General features: G+C 44.4%; 2 long non-coding RNA genes across 3 annotated transcripts in view; one reads left to right on the top strand and one right to left on the bottom strand.

The window, feature by feature from the left end:
• The window catches only part of LOC142603499 (uncharacterized), a 274,639-nt gene that overhangs the window by 30,470 nt on the left and 220,156 nt on the right, over positions 1-24,013 (bottom strand). The window lies entirely within an intron of this gene.
• LOC142603559 (uncharacterized) lies at positions 3,190-17,464 on the top strand. The gene is made up of 3 exons (XR_012837498.1): positions 3,190-3,271; positions 16,661-16,730; positions 17,394-17,464. It is a non-coding gene; the product is annotated as an uncharacterized LOC142603559 (long non-coding RNA).

Genomic DNA, 24,013 nt, shown 5'->3' with positions numbered 1-24,013 from the left:
CTCCAGCTATCTGTGTTAGATTCCCTTTGGATAGAGCGCTGAGGACAGTGACAGCGCGTGGGAGAGGGAGGACTTTAATCATGAACCAAATTACACCCTGAACAGCAAGCCAATTGCTCTAGCTGGCTGTCCCAAGAGGGGCAGAAGGAAGCAAACCAAGAATACATCACTTTGGAGACTTGCGTCATCACTAAAATTACTTTATATCTGAAGTGACAGGGATGAAATTATCCTGATGAAATTCCCCCAGTAGATGGATCAGAAAGAACTGTTGAAATTTGCCAGTGACTCCAAGTCTAGTTACTCTCAATCCTGCTCATAGCTGCAACACTGCGAGTTCACTCCGGTTTCCATGGGCTCAAAGTCTCTGCTAGTGCTGTATGAAGATGTGAAGTATGGCACGAAGGGCAAAGGAGCTGAATTTGATTGTTCTGAGTCCTTGCTCATGGTCTGATTGAAATATGAGGTATTATCTACTTCACATCAGAACAGGCTTAAACCTCTAGCTCTGAAATGAAACCTCTTTGAGGCTCCCTGGGAATGCACTTCAGCAAGTATTTCACAATCAAAATGAATCTTGGTATTTCTGAAAGACGCCAGAATCATGCCAGCACATCTGTTTCGGCTGAATGACTGACTCATTTGGGCAAGTCTTTCTGCCTCTGTTTCCCCTTCCTAATAAAATAAGGATAAAAATTAAACCCTCAGTAGACTGACGTTCTCATCCCGGTTCCAAATATTTTTCCTCCCTTTTTTTAAAATGTCCTTCAAGATAGAAGAAGGAGAATGCTTGGGTTTTTTTTTTTTCACTGCTGTCATTCGCATCTGTTGTTCATCACAATACAGGCTGGGGGATTATTTTTTTTTTTTATACTGATATATGTCTTATCTTTACATGTCAAAAACCAATGCAGAAAAATATTTTGGAATGTGAAAAATATGGAAAATATAAGGAGGGAATGGAATGGAATAGAAAAGAGAAAATGCTAAATGAAATAAGTACACGTTATTAAGAAAAGGGCCAAGAGAACTTATCCCAACCTTGGAATAACAATATATATTAAACAAAATAAAGTGGCCTCTGCAAGTAGAATACAATAAGGAATGCTTTAGGACCTTTTCTAATGTATCAGCTATTTAGCAAAAGGACTGGAAGATATCACTGAATTAAATGGGTAGGAGACTATTAAAGGGGCATGCAACTGTCAGTTTTAATTTAACTAGATCATGGGCTCATGATGGCCACTGGACCTTCAGCTGCACACTCTCTTGGTTTTAATTCTCTCTGGAAGGCCAGCAAAGGAGCCTGGATTGGGTAGGTGGTCTTTAAAGCATGCAATAGAAAGAAAGAGCAATGGCACATGTTAAAAAAAAAAAAAAAAATCAAAAGTGCAACAACCGCAAGACTGTCTTTGTTTTCCCCAAACCTGTTGAAGCTATGGTATGTTTTACACATTAACCTCTCCTTAGAATGAGCAGCACAAGGCCAGACAATACTGAGGTGATAGGTCAGTAAAGCAATAAAGCAATGTTTTATTAATGTCTGTGCTCCTAAAAATGCAACCCCAAATTCCTTCCAGATATTCAACTGGCTGATGGAAGTTTTATTTGTGGGTTAAACCAAAGAGCAAACTGCAACCCTTATGCCCTCTTAAATCATGCAGCCTCCTTGGAATGACTAAAATTCCCTCTGAGTTGCATTACCCAGAGTTTGTAAATGTCTGGAAGGCATAAACCACTAATGCATGTAATTTTTCTTTTCCCTCCTGCCATTTCTCCAGCTTTCCCACACAGATCGCTGCTTTCTCCCAACCACTTCAAGAACGGGATTTATTTCTGTCTCAAAAACCATGCACTATCTCTCCTGATCCAGGGAGTCAGATTACACTGAGATTCAAAACATACTTTCTCGCTGAACAAATTAGACATTCATTTTTCCCCTACAAGAAGATATCTGCTTGCAAACCAGGTGTGACTCGGTGTGGTCACCTCCAGATATTCCTTCAGGGAGAGTCTGAAGTCTTTGGAGAGAAGTTATTGATCATCACAGCTTGACTGTCGCCAAGAGCAAACCATGCACAGGCAGTGCACAGTACTGAGCTGTGCTGGGGACAGAGCTGGGTCCAGTTTCTTTGAATCACATCCTTGGATGAGGTGTTCCTACGCAAAGCTGGCTCTGCCTCTCCCTGCAGTCCTCTGCAGGCTCAGGTTTGCCCAGCACAGAAGGTTTCCTCCTGCAGGAGACACGTGTTAAGCCACAACAAACCCGCTTAGCAGTTCTGTTCTGCTCCCCATCATTTCTGCCAGATTGACTTTGCATGACATCTAGCACTGGTTCCCAAGGATTTTTTTCACACACGGCAAGTTCTCTCCCCTTCAAATACTCTTGAGTTAATAGCATATTCAGAAGGCACTTATTTCTGTACCTTCTTTTCAAAGTAAGGCACTCAAAAGCCCCAAATGCCAAAGCCAAGGCGATCTGGGCCACTTCACCTTTAATTTTCTGTCTCTCCAGCTCACTAATATGATGCACTCTGTATCAAAAGTAGATTGCTTGGGTTTGAGTACTCGGATTAATTTTTTGCATAAGCTATAGCTGGAACTCTCTCAAAACCATTTTACAGTCATGCTGCAGAGGGGCTTAGCATGAGCTCAGTCATTGCTTCTCATCCTCACCTAATGCAAACACCGATACATCTCAGACGTGTGCATCCAAGGCCTTCCCCATTAGTCACCAAATCTGTGCCTCCATGCAAGAGTTTTTCACAACCAGTATGGTAAAGTCACCCTCATCTTTGAATAGCACAGCTAATAATTCTGGTATAAAACACCTGCAGTAAAGAGCAAAGGCAGAAAAAAAGTCCCTCTCTGCTCAGTTTTATATTCACACTGATGGCAATAATAAACTAAAAATGTTCTTATATATCTGTGCAACACTACAGTTGTCTCAGATACTTATCCTTGTAATTTAAAACTCCATTTACATTCTGTTTCAGGCTGCTATAGTAGTTTGATATAAATGTAGCTCTATGAAGCTTGCAGGAGGTTGCTTTTAGCGTGTGTGTGTGTTTGCTCCTGAATGTTTTTGCCCACCTTCTCCAGGCCACTGACCTGTAACCACACATTACAGCGCTGGCTTTTGAACCTTTAAAAACCCAGCTGTAGGATTTTGATTTTGTTCCCTCCAAAGGCAGGAGCTGTGTACAGCTCTGCAGCTCCTGCCTGGGATTTCACATGCCTCTACTGCCAGATGACGAATGCCTGCGTGCCAGTAAGTTTCTGTGTCTGTTTTCATACTTGGGAATCTTGTAGTGGATAAATAAACAGTGAAGTGGCACAACTAGTTCTGCACGAAATCGGTGAATAGGCCTGAACTGGTGTTTGCTAACAAATCCTCGCTCCATTCATTTCCTCCTTCCTCCTCCTGTTAGGAGGATTCCTCTCTCCTTGGGCTCTCCTTTTTAACTATGATCCTTACTTTTAAAACAAGTTAGAATATTTCTCAATGCTGCGTATTTCTTTGAACCTCTGATCACTGCGACTAATCGCTTAATTGTGGGTTGGTTGGAGATACCAGGCATTCCAAATGAGCTTTTCCAGGTACCAGGCAATCAAACCCTGCCAGATTTCCCAACTGCACTCAGCTCGGTGGAGTGAATCCAAGTGGGTTTGGCAAGCCAGCTGCTCCCACCACCCACACACGCACACCTACTGGTATTTTATTCGCTGAGCAACTCTTTCTTCTCCCCCTCATCCCACCTGCCACGGTTGCTTGGCCAGGAGGGGAATTTGTAGTTCAGCAGTTCAAAAGAAAGCTCATTCATCCTGCACTGAAAACTGTGGCAGGGGCACGGCTGCCCTGTTCTGACATGTCTGGAGGGATGAAGATGCTCCAGCACCGACATCCCATCCGAAAAGACATGTAGAAGTCTTCCCGCTGTCACACCAAGCAGTGTCTGGCATTGTGGGGTTCCAGCCTGCTCTTAAGCCTGGAGATGACGAGCAGGATTCTCTGAAGGAGCTTCTTGCTGCCAAGCAGCTGGCAGCCACGGCATCAAATAATCCACCCTCTCAGCTTTTCCGAAGCAACACAATAATACCATACAAGTTTGATGGCTACATAAAGCTCCAGTGAATTAGATATAAGACACTAAATAAAAGCAAAGACCTTCAGCATTATAAGCACCTCAAACAATATAAGGTCTTATTTTTCATGTTTTATTACTTCCATCGCTGTTTTTATTCTCCCTGTGAAATGCTCAGCATTCAGGCAATATTAAAAGCACCTGAACAGGAAACTTTCGAAAGGACACAGCCAACACTCTAAACTTTGTTTTCTTCCCTTTTATCTACACCTATGAAAAAACCTGAATGAAAACACAAGTTAATATTTCTGGAGAACCAACAAAAACACCTTTCTGCCTCCAGATTCCCAGCTGCCTTTCCGTAGGAATCAGCTACAAAAATGCACTCCCTGAAGTCCTGCTGACATTACTCGTCGATCACGGTGCATAGGGATTATCTGACCTGATAAAGCTCATTTCCCCCCGCCCCCCCCAGAGCAGTGCTCATTTCAGGAGACAAATGGTGTTTTTCAAAAGAAGCAGGACAAAGGTAGGAAGAAATATTGAATGCTGTATTTCTTCATTGATCATGGAAAACAAAAAGGATATGTAAGTGGAAACTCAATCCTTCCTTCTACCCCTTGCAAATAATCTGTATCTCAGGCAAACTCAACGTTTTAGTTGGTGGTAATCAAAATGCTGCTCAAGGAAAGGTGATGCCCTGGTCCCAAAGTCACCTGCACCGTTTTCCCCAGGGGGTTCAGATGTTACTCTAAGATCACACAAATCCTGAAACAAACACAAGAAGGTTGGAGTCCTGCATTCTTCTACCTCGCTCACCCTGGCTTGGAAATAAATGCAATTGAAACTAAGGGAAGGAGCTAATTCAGCTTTGTTTATATATGGGATGCCAGTTTAGTGCTTGGCGTTACGCTGATCCATTGCTGCTCCCTGCAAAGGGCACTCTCCCACAGCTTCTTTACGAGCCCATGGGATAAACAGAGGCCCAGGGACAGTGACAAATCCGACTGAAGCAAGCTTTAGTTTCTTACATCCTCATCTTACCTCCTGCCTTATCTGTAATTAATATCTGCAAAACGCTTTGAACTTTCTTTTTCTCTTATCTCAGCTGTGGTGCAGCCCCTGGATGCAATGAGTTGAAACAGTCTCCTGGAGGGATCTAGGCTGGCAAATGGGAGGATTCTCAGCCTGCTCATCATTTGTGTTTTGCAGTATTAAACATGATTGTAGTCAAGCACTTCTTGCAAACTTTAATATTAATGTGTTTATTTTGGTCAACAGGCTAAGTCTATTTACTTCTGGTTCAGATCAAGCTGTGATTTTCCAAAGTGACTGACCAAGCTTCTCACAACAGCTTGTTTCTGCAACAACTCGAGTGATAAGAACGTGCCCATGTAACATGAGAAACTTCATGGAAGTGTAAGGAAGGATTTATGAACCAAACCAATCTCAGGCAGTGGTGTTCCGAGCAGTGCCAAAATATGACCCATGTGGCTAGTTTGAGTCCTCTGTATGTCCACAGTTTTCCTTCCATGAGGACTAGAAAGTACAAACCAAGCTTTTAATTTGTGACAAAGAGTTGCACAAAGTAATTTACTATGGAAAGATCCAAAATAATTCAGCACCAGCCCCCTTCTTAATTTTTTAAATTTTATTTCTACTATCTCTAATTACAGGCATGGAATCCAGGTAATAAGTGGGTTACAATTTCTGCTAAGAAAATGATGTCTATAATTATAGGCACATGTTCAACTGAGATATTGTGGCATCCAGTGCTTCCACAAAGATGATAATTGTCAACCTTTGCACTGTAATTAAGTCTAAATGGGGATCCTAATCATTTTCCAAATGAGCAAACAGTAAGTCTATCTTGATTGGCTCTGTTGTGGCAATGAATGAAACTGATTTACTCTATGAGTTAATTAAGTTTTGTGAAAGCTCATGCCCCCCTCTCCTCAAAACCCACATTGTCAGCAAATATTTGAGCTAATTAGTTCTGTATTGTTTTAGTGCTGTGTGATAGAATTACCTGCATTATCCTGTTAGGAGCCCTGCTTTTCTGTAACCTTGATTTCAAGTTTCCCCCCCTCAGAGCAACTACTTTGCCTTTGATTCACCTGTTTCTTGGGTTCACAGCTTGCTTTCCCTTTTGAGGCTTATGACTTCAGCAAGGCTCATGAACAAAAGGGGACGCTATGCAGTTTGATGCTCAGCTTTCCTCACAAATGGTCCTTCTGCCTAACCGTGACCTAACAGGCTCAGTGTAAGTGATCTCGTCTCACAGGCTTTCTTTACACTGCTATTCATGTGGGATACTTTTGCCTGTGAAATGCCAGTGCAGCCAGCTCGGCGGGACTCTGCTAAGCATGGACCACACGGGGAGGTCCTGTGCATTGCTGGATGCCGTGTATCGTCCCGGGTAAACCATTAAACTTCACAGGCCAACCAGAACCAACGTGACTTCCTCTTGCCTTCTGTTCCCGCATCCAACACAATGTAATCATCCGTGACAGTTAAAGAGATCATCTAAACTCTCGTTTTGATTTACTCCATTCCTACAAAGACAGCGATTGCATATAACTATGCAGGAGAAGGCTCAGGAAACTCTTCCACATCACTTCACAGCCTGGTCTCCCAAGGAAGCCACATGCCTGTCCAGGAGACCCAGACATGGCTTCAGGTAGTGGCTGCTAGGAGTTGCCACAGCTGGGGATGGAGACGTAGGGGAAATTTTGGATCCACTCATCAGCCGATACCAATGAGCACAGGTAGACTAAGTCAGTGCAGATACACTGATTTATTATACGTGAAGACCTAGTTTTGTTTCCCCACTATCTCTGCCCTCTCTCTGCTTTCTCATCTCAGTTGTTTGCCTAGAAGAACATATTTATTCTTCCTTTCACGAAGAACTTGAGCTGCAAAATAAATGCAGAGTAAAACGTTTCCAACGCACTTGCCCAAATATAATGATTTGTGCAATTTAGTGGAAAAAATCACAGAGCTGAAAAAATATATGTGCTTCCTGTGGCGAGAGCACCTGAAAGGCAATGAAATTCCATTACCTGAAACAAGCCCATAAACAGCATTACAGAGCAGCCACTTGTCAGTGCTAGATGCTATTTGTGGGAAGCCACTAATTGCAGCTTTCATAAAATGGTTTGACTCCCTTCCAGGCTGATGCACAGTGCATTCCAAGTGGGTGATTTAGAAGCTGCAGAAAGCCAAATGCCCCAGCCACAGGGGAAAGCTGCCACTTTTGGACTCCCTAAGGAGAGCTCCCTAGCTGAGCAAGATGTTGGGCGCATCTTGTCAACTGCCTACCATGCTGTCAATGGTTCCTCCTCCATCAGAGCAACCATGAAAATCAGGGACCTGTGGGAGCAGGAATGGTAGCACACATTGTAAGGGGCAGCCTCTGTCTCCAGCAGATTCCCGGGATTTACTATTATAGGAAAATTAGGAAGAATCACTAAGATTGCAATCCATTTGCCAAAACAGAGACAGTTAATGTCACTTGAGATGTAATACTCAAGTCCTCGTGGTACTAGCAGACACAGTGCTGGACCTACAGGAGACCTCCTCCCTCCTGGAAGAACAGCTGGAGGTCAGGTAGGGCACAGTGAGCATCCCAAGTAGGTTGTGAAGACTACGGTTAGGCAACAGAGTCATGGCCCAAATGACTTGCTCGTGGCCATACAATGAGCCCACAGCAGAAAAAGTAGCTTTTTCCAGTCTAATGCTTTAGCAAAAGACCTTTCTTCCTAATTACCTTTCTTCTCACGTAAAGTGGTCTCCTCCATAGAACAAACAAAGGAAATGAAATTTAAATTAAACTTCTCACCTTCATTCTGAATCCAAAACACACTTTCTTCACCTCTGACCTTAGGATTGCTTCATATGTTGCCTCATGAATCCATACAGATGACACAATAGGACATGTGACACAATAGGACATGCTTGATTGGCAGGTGGGAAAACTGGCATGCAGCAGCGTGATTCATCAGTCCTTTCAGAGCACACACAGAAGACAATCTGCTGATGTTTGGATAGTTTGCATGTTCTTATCTCAGTGGAACTTGTTCACACAAGCAAGGTTTGATTTTATGTTATCCTAAGCCTTGCCCTATACTTGTCCTAGTAGCTGAAAACAAGTTATTTTAGCCAAAGGCTCCAAAATTCTCACTCCTTTTTTTTAATAAAAATAAACTGATCAGTGAATTTAAAAAAAAAAAAAAAAAAGGAGGGAAGAGAAAAAAACAGAACAGTATTTTCAGTGGCTCATGAGCTGGAAAAACAACATTTTTTAATGAGGGAAAAAAAAAGATTAAGGCCACTCAGCAGCTGAAAAAGCAAGCACTTATTAAAACAAAATATTTAATGTTCACAGCCATTCAATGGTTGGAAAAGCATGTTCTCATGACCACGTTTAATAATGTTTAGAGCCACCCAGGGCCTTGAAAAGCAACTTCTTACCTAACCTGATAGAGCTGCTGATTCTAATAAATAACCTGCATGTTGAACCCACATGTAGTGAATTAGATTCTCCACTGGTTCTGGGAAGAAAAGAGTTAAAAACTCAAAGTACCCCTCAAAGTACCCCTCTGCTGTGAGCTGAGGGAAGTTAGAGACAGGTAACTGGTGGGAGAAGAGGAGAGGGAAAGGCACAGGGTGCTGCAGAAAGAAGCTGAGCTCTCTGCTGTTCTTCCCAGTGGGGAATATCCAGCATCCAGAGGGTCACCACATTGTCCCAGTATGAGAAACTGGAGAACAAATAGAGGTTTTTGCCACTGCAGACACCCCTTGCATCTTCACAAACTGAAGGCACTGAAGATCGTAGCTGGGAAAAGAAGCCAGGGGCAAAGGTGTGTCTCCAAGCACTCTGTAACATAAGGTATTTTTCTTCAGTTTGATAATCAAATAGCTTGTCCTGAGGCAGCATCACAGATTTATTCAAAAGTTCATCGTATTAGCACAGATTATATTTGCTGGGGAACGGTCCTACTTTAGCTGTTTCCTACTCAGAAATGGCCTGTGCATGCTGAAAAATGGTCTTAATTTTGCTGCATTTAAAACAAAAAGTACTCAGGGTCTAGTCCTAGGAGAGCTGTGTTGTGTACTAGCCCTCTGAGCCTTGCAGCAGCGTGACTGCCTTGAATTTGAAACAGTGCTGCAATTTGTTGTCAATATTTCACACTCCTCTAATTTTCATACGTGGAAAATAAGTGCTTGAGGTCATCTTGCCTTGTTGACGGCGATTCAGGGAGTCGTTCTGAATCCCTCTGTGCATTTGGAACCTTTCCAGAAGCTCAGCACGGTACCTGCAAAGCAATTTGTCTCTGCAAAAATATTTTGCCATTTAAAGCCACTAAGTAGCAGGGAAAAGCAAGTCCTGAAAATATATGTTGTGCTTAGCGCTGGTTCATAGCTGTACACGCTGAGGGTTTCAAATGTAATGTAGTAACCCCTCCTAGAGAAACCAGTTCCTAGGCTGCTGCTGAGAGTACCCTTTCCACCCAGCAGAAACAGGAGAAATCAATGTACGTTAATCAAGCTATCAGATATAAGAGCGATCTATCAACAAATAGAAATAGGACCAGGGGTGCCGGCATGGTGCCAGGCATCTGGCCAAGACTTTTGCAAATAAAGATACAGTACGCTACAGCGCAGGCTCCCAGCACAGCGACGAGATGACAATCAACCGCAGTGTTTCAGCTCATGCTTGCAGAAGTCTGTTGTGCCCATCTGACCCTACATCAATGACCAACGCCGAGCTCAGACTGTAATTAAGATGATGACAGGAATTTCTCTGAACATCTGACTTCAGCTGCCTCGGAGGAACAACTGTCATTTCTTGGGTAAAACTGGAGACTTCAGCTGTTTAATTTCGGATGACACTCATTTGCAATGTCCCAGCTCATAGCAGTGACCTCCAGCTGAAGGAAGGTCTCCATGAAGGGCACACTAACCTGAATGCTTGCAGCATCACAATCTCACCCTTCATCCCCAGTGAAACAGTTTTCTATTAAGACAGAAAACATACTGGTTAGTTTTCCCATACTGAAATGCTGGCTTTGTCTTCCCAGCTAAAAGGCATGTGCAGCTCTGTTGAAAAGCCCGATCTGCCAAGAGACATCGGGTAATTTGAATCTATCAGCCACTTCAGATGCTGCCCATGGTCAGTAATGGGAGCACAGCCATGGCGGGATTTGGGGTTCAGGACCTCGGAGCAGAGGGACACCAGTAAATCAGCAAGCTGTACAGTGATACGAGGAGTTGAATGGAGATTCTGGGTGCAGCATGCTGCATGATCACAGCCGGGAACCACAAGTCTCTCACGGACCCTAAGCTATTCATCAAGAGAGATTGTTTACAAAAGATATACCTACACCACAGTGTCCTGCCTGGTCCACGGGAGCCCTTTACAGTCTCGCCCAGCCCAAGCTGAACTCTTTCCTCCATGAACAAAGAGTTTAGCACAGAGGTGCACTGCTAGGAAAATTTGCAGCCCAGAAGAGCTGAGGCAGAGCGCGCACACAGGCTAGGTCCCAGAGCTCCTTGGCTCTGGAAGAGGCTGCCCTGACACTGTTAACGCAGGTCTCAGGAGCCCTGGGAGGATCCCCAGACAACAGGTCCCAGCACTGCTGCAGCAGCATGCGGATGCCTGCCTCAGTGTGCCCACTGCTGCAAGAGCATCACGCAGAGGAGGTTTACCTCTCCACAGCTGCAAACAGCAGAAACCTTCATAAAAACACACTGCAAATCCCTCTGCTCCTTCCAGTGATCCCCTCTCCGATGTCCACCTCCCACCTCCAACCATCTGACCTTCTGCCAAGGGATAACATGACTCTGTTTTGGTGGGCTCTGGCCTGCGTCCAGCTCAGCTTGCAGCACAGTGAATATGGCATTTTGGCTTCTGCACCCGGCTGCATTGCCCTCTCCTTACTGCCAGGCCCAAAGTTTTGAGGTTTTCCTAAAAATCCTGAAAGCTTTCAATTGCTGGCATTGCCTAGGTGCAACTTTGTTATTTTTTCTGGATACCGTGAAATCAAGAAACTGGCCTTTCCTCCCTTTTCTTCTCCTTTTAAATTATTTTAAATTCAAGCTGAGATGGAAATTAGGCTGATGCTAAAAAACCAAGCAGGGAGGGCTGCAAAAGATAAACAAGAGGAAGCTATTGATTGCTGGGGGATCAGCCCAAAAGCAGGATCCTGGGGGGAAAAAAAACCCAGCAAGAGCCACGAAGGACTGAAAGCAGCAGTTCAATGGGACACATCTGTTGCTGCTCCCAGCAGCATTCAAGCATCCTGTAAGAAACTAGTGGTTGCTTCTCATGGGACTTTTTCCCATTTTCTGCAAACATCCTGATAAAATCCTACAGCTTAGCGTCCCCAGCAGCTCCCACCACCTGCTTTTTCTAGTCTCCAGCCCTGAGTTTGTCCAAGCTCACACAGACACTGTGCAGATGAGAGCAGGCTACAAGAATCCTGGGGAGGAAGCACATGTCTTTCTGTATATCTAAATGAAAAATGCCCCGGATCCAGTTTCCTTCTCTTAAGATCGTACAAAGCACATGTGCTGTTTTCTCCCGAGGAGCTGTAGGGAACCACCTTAAGCCCTATGACAGGTTTGACAACAGCTGCAGGAAGATTAATGTTTTAACTACATTAGTATCCTTATTGGTACTAAGTGGTTTTTCATATATTTGCTCTTCCACAGTGGTACTTCAGGATATTTACCCATGCTATACTTAAACAATAAAAGGACGTGATTCTGTTCTCCCCTGTACCAAATTTTCACTCAATTCCCAATGAATTTATTGGGATTGCTCACAATTTTAAGTAGTACAAACAAAGCAAAAGAGAAACCAAACTCCAGATCTGAGGAGTAAGGATGTTAAAGTTCAGCAATGAGGAGGGCTGGCTGGGGAGGGCAGGTAACAGAGAATACTCTGCTACAAAAGGACGCCCCAGTGTCCTCTGAATTTCTTCTACTCCAGGAATTTTTATGGGATGAGAGCTAGTAAGTAAACAGTATGAAACAAGTTGAGCAATATAGATCTGATGTCAAGAGAAGCCAAACACAGTAAAGTGAACTTGCATGGTTAAGAGACATGGAAGGCAATGGAGATGGAGAGATGGGGCTGTCGATGTGAAACGTGCGCTTGCCTTGAGGTCCAGTGATAACTGAAAAAGGGGAATGGGGTCTGGCTGTGGTGGGACATGACTGGAAACAAGTAGGATTCATCTTGCCCTGAGGAAGAACAAAATAACCAAAATTAAGTCAGTAATTAATACACTCACTTCCTAGCAGAGTCCTGAAATATAATTAGAACCATTTCTTTCAGGATTATTATGATTTGTTTTATTGAATCTTTGTTTAACAATTTCTCTAAGAGAAAGAAAGAAGTTCTATCTGCAGAGCAATGTTGAAATATCCTTATATTTGGTCTGTCAGCCTTTGCCAGCTGAGCTAAGCTGCAGAGATAGAGCTTTCCCTAGTGATGCTGTCTCCTTTCTTCTTTGCAAGAAGAATAATAGAGGGACTAAAACTTGTCAGGAGATGCTCATGACAATGGCCTTCTTGGCTGCCTTTGTCCTCAAACCATCTCAAAGGTACTTAGCTCCCAGGGGGGGATTCACAATCCAAACTTTTTTGGGAAGGAAAGGGAAAAGGTTGAGGGGAATCTTTCAGGAATTTGGCCACATCTGCTGCTCCAGATTTACTGCCTCTGAAAAAGTCCGTGTAAGGCAAGACAGAACAATTGCTTTTTAAAAAATATTCACCAGGCATAGCTTGTAGGGCAGCTGTGGAAGTGGACGCATTTATAACCACATCCTAATAGTCCAAGAGCAATATTGCAGCTTCTGCATCATCAGCCCAATGTCTAATATGATGAAAGTAAATTGGCTGAAGGAGTTTAAGAGCACAGAGGCCTTTTCTGTTGTTCTTATTCAAATTGGGCTAGTGGCACTGAAGTCAACAAGCAGGAGTGTATGGAGTTAGCTTCTGGTTGCAACCCATTTTGGGGTGAATTCAGGTTTGTGCCCTGAAAAACATTTTTAAACTATCCAGAAAAAACAAATTGGGCTTTTAGTAAAGGATTGCTATAAGTTAAAAATATCTAAGTGGCTCTAGTGACAATAATTCCTGATTTCAGAAACTGTTGTTCATTAAATAAATGAAGACACTTCAAGTTGTTCAAAGGTTAAGCTCAAATTACCAGGAACATAATGAGAAACTTTAAAGCTTGAGCTTGGAAGGTGAAGTGGGGAAATAGCGAGATGTTATTTAAACATCAAGTGAAAGGGTTTAAAGTGTGTGAAAATGTGGTGCTTTGCCTTGCTGATTAAGACCAAACTTCTGCAGTGAGTATACCAGGCCTTGTGCTGGAAAATGGAGGCCTCCAAATCTGCAAGTATCATTACAGTGCAACAGAGGTTCACGAGAACACGAGGAGTTAAATCTTCCTTTCTGTTGACAGGACTATTTTTTTCTCCTGCTCTGGGAAATAACCTGGTTAGACTCCTTAGAACAGCTGTTTTCTACCATCCTTGTCATCTGTTTTTCAAATTACCCAGATATTAAGTGATTATTTCTTATAATTTCAGCCTGAGAGCATCTAGAATTCTTGAAAACTCCCATTACTTCAGGCTTTCCTTCCACCTCCTTTAAATCCTGTCTTCCTCTCAAAACAAATTTTTCCCCAAACCTTCTGATGCTCTTGAACTTAGAGGTCTGGCACGTTCTCAATTCAGAGGGTACAGGCACGGACACAGAGGAAAGGGTATTAATTATTCTTCATGGATCCTGACTATTTTCAAAATCTTGTCCTTCTAGTAATAATTCCAAGAGAAAGGACAGAGTTGCTCGTAAAACAGCTGCTGTTGTAAGATAATTCCTCAAAAGTCTTTAGGGAACACAAACTGTGTGACCAATGCTCACCCTCTGGCTGCAATTGGGAAATTGCTCTCCTTCCCCTTCCAATTGGTGGATCTCCATCACAATGGTCAAATCCCATGACCTTGCTGCCTAACCCAAGGCATATTCCAAAGGTGAGTCAGTGTCTAAGATGCAGACCATAGTCCTGCAGAGCTCAGTGGTAGAACGTTAACCGGTAAGCGTATGACCTGAACGTTAGCATCAAACAGCAGGGTGGGCATTGTGAGCGTGGCTGTAAGGGAGTTGAAGGAGAGAATGACTGAATACATTAAAGAAATAAAATGTGACAGCCCAGTTCACAGCGTGATACACTTTACAGATCTGTAACAACATGGAATCTCAAGACTTTAAATGCAGCAAATGTATTTTGCTGGTTTTATAACAAGATATTGCATATTCTTTAATTTGCCACCTGCTGCCCATGTTACCCAATGTGCATCCTAACTCAGGTATCCCTCACTATAATTGCACTTGGTTTCCCTCTCTCCAATTCATCAAACACACCTCTGCTCCTCTTGCACCAACCTAAACTGATTCATCAGAGGTCAACACTGCGTTCTTCTCTGCAGTGTGGCAATAACACAGGACTTGTGATTTCTCATTTGATTTTCCTATACAGATTCCTCGACGGAATACACCAGAGACTCAAAATGAGTTTTATTTGTCTGCCTTCAGGTCATTTGTGGTGCTTACTCTTTGTAAAGGTTACAACTGTCAGCACTGTGCTGCTTTGATGTAGCAGTCTGCCACTAAGAAGAGCACACACGGGCAACACAGATATTTGCAGTCTCTCCTGCTGTCACAACATCTCATCCTCACGATATCAACAAGGCTTAGATGGACCTTATCTTGCAAGTCAGTCTTTCTCCCTGTGAATAAACAGTGATGGATTTTGTGGCCTGGGTCATCACCTGCAATGTGAAGGAGCAGACGAGGGCATGATCCCCGCCTGTGCAAGCCACACAACAGCCTCAGCTTTGGGTCCCGTTCCACAGGTGTGAGGGTGCTGAACTGTTGGTCTGCTGAGAAACTGGGCGGTTTTGAATCTGCCTGTCTGAGCACGACTGAGAGGGAAACGCGTAGTGACGTGCAGGGTCCGGCAGTACTGCGCTATCTCGCTCACTCTGAGACAGAAGTCTTCACTACACCCTCGCCATGCTGTTGTCCATGAAGCCGACTCTGCTCAGAGCCATCAGCGGCAGATAATCTAGGCAAAAAGTTATACCAGTGCTGCTACACAGCTTTTACTGTCTAAGGTGGGATCTCTACGTAGCAGATGTAGTGCCTTGCTTGAAATGAGATTTAGCACCTGTAGCACATCATTGCAGACAGCCCTTAATGAAAAGTCCCGGGTCAGCAGTCAGAAGCCAATCTTTGACCTATGACCACTGTGGCCTATAGGCTCATAAGCAACTAAAATAAAATTAAGAACAGTGTCCAGCAAGCATCACAGACTGGAGAAGGACCATGAGAAGTATTATTCTACCTGATTGATCTGGATTGGACCGTGCTGAGCTTGGGAAAAAAAACCCAGGACTGAAGTTGTGCTGCTTTCTAAAAAGTTACCTGACACCATTGCTGCTGAATTAGCACCACTGAGGTCATTGAATGATGGGTTGAATTTTTGTCCCACCTGGATTTTGAACACTCAGCAGCTCCCAGGCACCAACGCCCTTCCTCACAGGCACATCCATCATGACTGGCATTGATGGATTAGCCAAGGAGTGACTGGACATGAACTAATGAGCACCATTCGACTAAGGCAGACGCATGCTAAAAGGGCAGCATAATGGGAGCTTTCATTCCACAGGATGCATCTGTGCTGGAGACCTTGTCTGGCTACAGCTTTGCAAACCCACAAACCCCTAGATTGTTTGGGATGCAGAATATTGTACAGCTTGTTACAGCAACTAAGACAGTGTCCTTGCCCTGCTCTGTGCCCTACCCATGGCACCAAACTAGTGCAGCAGGCTCTGCAGAGGTGTCCAAACCCACCTACGCCTGCTGGGGTGGGATCAGGGCATGCAACGAATAGTAATAAAACACCTGCTGATGTTGATACCAGAACCATGGCTGGGTGGAAGCTGTGATAGTTAGATCCTCTTCTGAAAGACAATTTAAGATGAAGAAACATCTTATGGAACACCCGCAGCCTCTCAGGACCTCTAGCATTTTAGTGTCTGTCAGGAAGGGCAGGTCCTTCCTACAGGTGAAGGCAGCCATTTCTGTGCAGCTATGCCCTAGGACCCAGCTCCCACTTACCATCCTCAGACTTGCTCTAGTCCTGCCTCACTCCTCCTACTCTGTTCTGTCTTCTTGTTCTCTCTTCCAGGTCTACATCCCTGGATCAACAATCTCCACATGCTATGGTAGGAATCTTCCTGTTCAAAAATTTCTCTGAACTAGAATTACCTAAAAACCTTCAGAAGTGGCCAATTTTATTTGTGAAAGGCAAAATTTTCCCCTTTCACAAGATGGTCTCCAGAATATCTCATTTAACACCCTGGAGTCTGCAGCAACTGTTTCCCATTTGTAGCATCTTCTTTTCCATATGAGACATGTGACCAAACCCCTGATGTAAATACTGTGGCATTGCATATCTCCATGAGTACACACTGTCACATTCTCTTTTGAAGATAACTGGCAGCATACTGGATGCAAAGAACAGCTGGAAGTAGGGAAGCAAGAGGGAGATCAGATGAAACTGTGAGTAAATACCATAGGGATTGTGTAGTGTGGGAGATTCCTAGAAAACAGCACTAAAATAACAGCCCCTTAGCTTTAAAAATTATTTACTTGCTCATCTAGACCCAAATATCAATTGGCAGAGAGCTGCTAGGGGCAAATAAGGATATAGCCAAAGCTGATTTGATAGTTGCTTTTTGTCAGAAAGGTACATTTTACGCCCATCAAATATTTAATTAATACCCACACAGCTTTAGGAATCCACCACAGGGTTCCTCTTCCCAGAGTTTCAGTCTGGGAGAGGCAGCTCCGCAGAGCACGTTACAGCACAGATCTTCCTCAGTGCAACATCTGGCAACAGAATGGTAATTGATGTTGTATAAAAAATAGATCATCTGTATGCTATTTTCCACCCTTCTCAGGAGGGAACCTTTTAATTGGCTGATAATATCCCCCCTTTAGTCTGTCCTCTGAGAGGATTATATAAATCAGGCATATGAAAGGTCAAGGGATTCCCAGGGGAGCATCCATAAAGAACAGAAAGTTTATGCCACAGCAGTCCTACCGCCTCCCCCCAAGATACACAGGGGAACCGCAGAGGTCCAAATCCACCCCTCGCACTGCCAGGAAGCTCCTGTTGAGCAAAAACCTCTCCCTAATGAACATTTGCTCCTGCCTCACCAGGAAAAGCCCAGCGAGTGGCACCATCCAGCCACCAGCTCCAGCTGTGGATTCGCAGGAGAGGACAGTTTGGGCTCCCCTCCGTTCACTGCAGCTCCTGTGGCAGGAGGTGGCAGCCATGCAGCCCCCCTTCCCGATGGGGTCTGTGCATGGCGGGTTTGGTGGGAGACTCTCCTGACACCATCCATCCTCCTGGCTGCTTCAGGAGTGACCACTCTCAGCTCCCCCTCACCGTGCTTATAATGCACCCTGAGAGACATATTGAGTTTGTGCTTCCTCTAAGCAGCCAGGTTTCTCCAGCACCCCAGATGAATTTGCAGGCTGTCTTTCCCCACGACACACGCCTATTGCTTTCCGCCGTGCCAGAGGTCTGCTGCCAGCTCTCACGGCAAGCGCAGCCCGCTCCCCCCACGCCCCGGTTTGCACAAACAGCGGCTCATCGGTCAGCTGTGCTGCACGGCCCTGGCACCCCGCTTGCTGCTGGAGCTGCACGGCGGAAAAGCGATGTCTGCCCCGGCAGAAGCCGGTGCCCAGAGGCTGCGGGGGACGGGCCACTGCCATTTGCTCCATGTTGTGAGTCCTGCTGCCCTCTTCCCCATCAGGCACGGGTTGTGCTTTTCCTGTTCTTCGGGCTATAGCTGTTGGAAGAAAGCAGCGGCCCCGCTGTAATTCTCTGCATTACATTCAAGTGCTTTGACCTTTTCACTGTTCCACACTTGGGCCATTCTGGTTTTCTCCGGTTTGCAAATTCATTAAGCCAAAAAGAGGGAGAGGGTACGATCTTAATATGGGAAGGGGGAGCTGCACGCAGCTGTGGTTTGCCGACCAGCCACTCAAAGGTACAGACGTGAACAGGCACGTTAAATGACAAGCAGCCAGGCCACAGTAAGGATGAAGTGGGAGGAAATTAAAGGTGGGAAGTGAAAGAGCATTTGTAACTGTGATGCTGCACCATAACTGCAACCCCCTGCCACGGGACTCCAGCCTAGGGGCAGGAAGAAAAGTGGTATCCTGCCCCAGAGACCAGATTGTTTCGGGAGCTCAAATTAGCATGAGGATGGGTTACAGATAACGATTTACTTAACTAAGCAAACCCAAAGCTTGGACAGAATCAGTGTGCAACCAGCTGCATCTAACCACGTGACTACATCATGGTGGGTTAATGACAGAATACAGAAGTCAGATCAATTCGTGGTTTTTGGCTTCAAAAGGGAAATCAAAAAAAGAAAGAAAGAAAGAAAGAAAAAGAGCATCTATTTGCCTTCATTTCCTGCATTGATGAAGTTGCATCCAATGCTTGCAATTATTCTGCTCATGAGAAAGGAATTAATTAGCATCACAATATATCTTCAAAGTTCCAAGAGGAATAAAGGGATCTGGCACAAAGCGGGATTTCTGGCATGGAAATCAGCCCCTCATCTAAGCAGCAGGGGTGATTGTACAGGCATATTAGTGTGAAACAGGGGGATGCACTTCTGTTTGTTGCTGGATAATTTTGATGAATAAATCAAAATGCCTATCATGTCTGGAGGTGCTGTAAGGCACCTAGTGTCCGAGGAGGACTGGTAATTCCTGTGTGCTAAGGGCTAGATTCAGATCCATGGAAAGCAACAGGAATGTTGTCCCGGAGTTTAGAGGGACAGAGATCAGGCACCAAGCTTGTGCTTGGGCCGAGAGTATGCTGCCTTCTCCCAAGCACTAATTCAGGAGCCTCCACACAAGATGTGCATCTCCCTTCTGAGCCACCAAAGTCCAACCTGTTTTAAGTTAGGCAAAAAATCATTCCTTTATATCCTCAGACAATTTCAGCTACCAGCACTACCACTAAAATATTATGTTCTTTATACCCTATTTATTGAGGCATCTTGATAGCGTATCTGGAGACACTCTGTAGACACAGTGGAAAAGGCATCCCTGTGTCAGACAACACGGGCCACAGAAATGAAAGATGATGTAACAACAGATGAAGGCACTTCATCATAGATCCACTGTTTGCAAAATTCAGAAGTGTAATAAAGTGACGGGCAGCAAGAGTCACAACCTGCCACACATCTAAATGCCACCGTAGCAGTTGGAGCACGTTGTAAATCACGGCAGAAGATGACTTGGAGGTGGTATCTGAAGGACAAATAGCCATTGCTTCATCGACCACTGACACTCAGGCAAGGCGTGGCGGTGGTGGGCTGTGTCACTTGGAAAATGATGAGCCAAATAATGTCGAATCTGAAATGTAATCCTTACAGTCCTCCCTGACTTGAATGGAAAAGTCTGAAATAAAACAGATGTTGGAAATAAAGAATGATTTTATGTATTCTTTAAAAATAGTGACTGGCATCTGTCAGGGCATCTCACATTCATTCTTCCTTGAAGGTTTTTGCTGATATTAAACAAGAGTACAGATAATTCTAATCTCATACTTAATGTAAAGGAGGGTGGAAACAAAAGAGGTGAGTTGAAATGCAATTACATTTTGTAGTCCAGGGTGAGCAGGCAGGTGCAAGCAGTTACTGAGCAACCCACTGCTCCGACAGAGCCATTTGAGATGGCTGCACTTGTTATCTTCAATCTGTTTACAGAGGAGTAATTGAAAGTAGAGATGTCTGTCAGGCCAAGTGTAACCGTTTGCTCATGCTCTTCTGCCCTTTCAGTGTCAATGAAACGATGGCAGGAGCAATAAAGGACGAGGATCCGCAAGGTGTGAAACCTATCTGATTGGCACCAGGAGATGTTGTGATGGGCAGACCGTCAAGTTCACCACCACAACCATGTTATTTTTACAGCTTGTGACTCATTTCAGTTTGTGCAACTGTTACAAAGCTGCTCCTGGCCATGGGGGCACAGGCTTGACCGGAGCGCGGTTCAGGATGGATTTTGTGCAGGCTGCTCTATCTGTGTCTTAAGAAGGCAGAGCTCCCAGACCCGCTGGGGCACAGGGTGGCCGTGCCCAGAGCAGAAGGGTGAGGAGCGGTGCCATTAGCAGCGTACCCAGGAAAGAGGGGCTTCTAGCTTCACTTTCCTACTTCATTTACTCCAGTTTAAAGTTTCACCTACTGTTTTCTTAGTGCTGTAAGAGGAAAACTCTGCATTAGGCACTTTCAAACAAAAATTGCTGGCAAGTGAAACATGAAGGGGGTGGTTTGGGGTTTTTTTTTGTTTGTTTTGGTTTTTTCCTTTTCAGACCAAGAGCTGTGCACTGAGAAGACTTCCTAGAGTGTGCTGCAGATTCCCAGAGTGACACCTACAGTGACCATTCCTGCAAAAATGTGTGCTGACACAACAAATTTAATACTGACACATGTCAAACTGTATTGAGGAAAAGAGTATTTCTGGGATACGACTTTTTTTCCCCAAATTCAGAAGCTTGAAACCAGTGAAGATAAAGTATAAGATGGAAAGTGTAAGAAAGCGGGCTGTGGGTAAGCCCCGCTCAAGCAAAAGCCTCTTCACATGCAGGTCTGTCAATACTTATCACTGCGGGAGGGGAAAAAAAAAAAATTCCTATTCCTATTGTGTTTCCTCCTGCCCCATATGCATAAATTGCATAACCTACCTTGGAGAAGTAAAAGCCAAAACCCAAAACACTTAGCATTCTCCTGTTTTAGCTGCTTTATCCTAGTCAAGGACAACAGTTTGTGTGAGGAAATTAGCTTGAAAGTCATGTCAAGGCTGTGTGTTAAGTCAGAGATGTTGTGCGTATATCATGCTCACAGGGTATTGACAGCAAGGGCCAAGTAGAAAAATAAAATCATGACTTCTCACCTAATGCAAAGTGCCAGCCACGTAGTAGGGAAGCAAGTGAACATTTGGAAAGAGTTGGCATGGAGAGGGTGAAACTACTGCTCTAACTACAGACTGCTAAACGCCACAGCAGGCATTTGCTCAGTGCCGTGATTACTGTGGAACATCACTCAAAGGAAAAATCTAGAAAGCATCATTGAATGCTGGACGAAATAAGGAAAATTAGGCTATTCTATCCCCTCATTGGATTTAGAAGAACAAAGTCAGGCATGAGAAACTTCAGACCACGTTGCTACTCGTTGCACTGTTTAAGCCATTGCTAAAAAGAGTATTTGAAAGGTTATTTATTATTTGGAAGAAGAAAAGATAAAACTGGCACAATGGGAAGAGAAGGGCTCACAGTGGTCCTGGTCCTAAAGAAATAAATCCAACAACACTTTATGAGAAACACAGAGATGTACGAAGTTTGGACTAAGCTCCAAGTACCTCCCTGCTTTTTGAGATGATCTTATCAGATTTTATTCTGGGCTATGTTTGGTAGAAAACAGATTAAAAATTAAAAAAGTGTAGAGAAGAAAGCACCATCTTATTTCTCAAACCTTCTAAGTAAAGTTTTTTAGAGGTTACTTAACAATTCAGACATTCCCTGCATGCACATATGTAAAACAAAACCCACTAGCCGCGCTACCCCCAAATCCTATTTATTCATTTTCATGCTCTTTTGTCCTTGACACTCCAGCTGGCACCAGCAGTGGCCACAGCAAGTAGCAGGGAGCATCCCCCATGCCTCGGTAGCTCTGGAGGAAGGGCTGTGAGAAGTCTCAGTAGGAAGCCTGCATGGCAAAGATTTTTTTTCACCCCTTTTTGAAGGCACAATGTGACTGAAGAACTTAGATAAGGTTCCAAATGCAGCTCTCCTTTGGGGTGAGTACTTGCAGCCTGTTGTACAGACCAAGGCTGAACATTCCCACTGTCACAGATAGGAACTGGATTAGTCTCCACACATACGATTTCTCCTCTCTCTTTTCCATAACTAAGCAGCAGCTCAGCTACGGGATTGCATTCCCTGCTGGCACAGATGGTTGTACTGCACTGGGTTGCCCCACAGTCAGCTTACTGGAGAAGGAAAAGTGTCTAAGAGAACCCCTGGGGTTTTAACTGGTTTAAAAAAAGATTAAAATAGCATGGATGAATGTGACTCCTTGTGTCCTAATAAACAAACAATACAAAACACTGGCAAATCTACCAGAGGCTTGAATCTAGGGCTGAGATTTGTGGCTAGCCAGAACCCAAATCCAAACCCAGCCTTGGCTCCCTCCCAAGTGAGTCTGAATTTCATGTCTTTAGCTTTTCTAATGCTGCTGCTTATGCTGGGCCTGAAACTAGCCAACATCCTCACGGTAAGTTTGGTTTCCTTCTTGCTCTGAGGGCCAGGGAATGGCAGAGCAGAGCACAGAGGGCTGTTTGTCTTTTGCAACCTGTCTTCAGCTCCGTAGATCAATTTGCAAAATTAAATTCAAGGCGTGAATGGCCCCGCCGCCCAACCGCTCCAGTATTGATTTAGCCTGCGCTGTCTGTGCCCTGCACAATATTTATGCCAAAGAGCATAAAAAAAAATGCTGCTTCTTCAATATACTGTGACTTTCAGCCGAAAAAGAAATGAAGGCAAGGAGGGGAGGGGGAAGGAAAGGGGAAAACACTCGGTTCCCAGAATGAAAAGCACAGACATGCGTGTCAAACGGTTTTGTCCAGAGCAGCAGGACCAGGTGGCGGGAGGATGCTGCAGTTAGGAAAATACTCAGCTTTCCTTCCTAGCAGATGTGTCTGCAAAATTGCAATTCGGTCGGCCCATGTTGATCCCCTGCAAGCTTCGCTGAGGCAAAACTCCCTCAGAGGTTAAATAATTTAGCATGGCAGGAATGAAGAGGAGAAAATCTTGTTCAAAGTTACCTGCTGGAGGATATTTTCATAGAGAAGAGTCAATCAGTAGGGAAATAAGTATAAATAAAGCCCTCACCCAATTTTTTCTCGAGGTCTGAATGCTAACCTCACATTGCAGGGATTACATGGATAATCTGAGCAGACAGATCCCCAGCTGACTTTAACAAGGCTTCTTCTCTTCACAGTGATTGTGAAGCTTAGCCCTGTAGTAGCCACACTCGGTCTTTGGTGAGCTGGAAGCTGCACGCAAACCCGGAGCCAGTGGGCAAGGACGTGCGTTAGCACCCAGAAACCAAACCTGCCGCTCTCAAAACAAGGGCGCGCGGTTACTCTTTGCAGGGCTTGCTCTACGCTCATGCCTCTGAGCCAACATTCACCAGGATATCCAAACAGAACGGGGAGATACTGTTATATTTCTCATTTACCCACCCACAACTCATCAGCTGGTTTTACCAGGGAGAAGAAATGTCAAAAGCCGCTTCATCCCCAGCCCGGGCGAGGGGCTGAACAGAGTCACTCATTAGCTTGGTGGCACTCTTATCTGTCTTTTCTCTCTTGCCCACCATTTGCCATCTGGGATATTACAATTCATTCTGATCGTTCAACCACCTTCCCTTTGTTCACCTCTCTTTTGTATTTCCTTTTCTGCAAATACTCCAGCAAATGAGCTCACCGGCAGGAACAAAGGCATTTAAGGCTAATGTTGCTACCCCTGCAGGAAAATGGTTTTCAAATTTATCATCGTGTATAGAGCTAGGAAATATTTCATAGACTGGACTTTTTTTTTTTTTCTTCCCTCCAATACAGGTCATCCAACACATTTCACAAGTTTGGGCTGATTAACATGAAATTGTTTTGGTAGAAAAATGATTGGGGGGAGGGGGAATAACAATGTTTATCTTTCACAGTTAGAGAATAAAATACTTCTGGCTTTCAGCTGCACT

Source organism: Balearica regulorum, chromosome 12, assembly GCF_011004875.1.
Source record: "Balearica regulorum gibbericeps isolate bBalReg1 chromosome 12, bBalReg1.pri, whole genome shotgun sequence".
Classification (NCBI taxonomy): domain Eukaryota; kingdom Metazoa; phylum Chordata; class Aves; order Gruiformes; family Gruidae; genus Balearica; species Balearica regulorum.
Note: the sequence above shows the minus strand (reverse complement) of the source record. Positions and strands in the feature narration are given on the sequence as shown.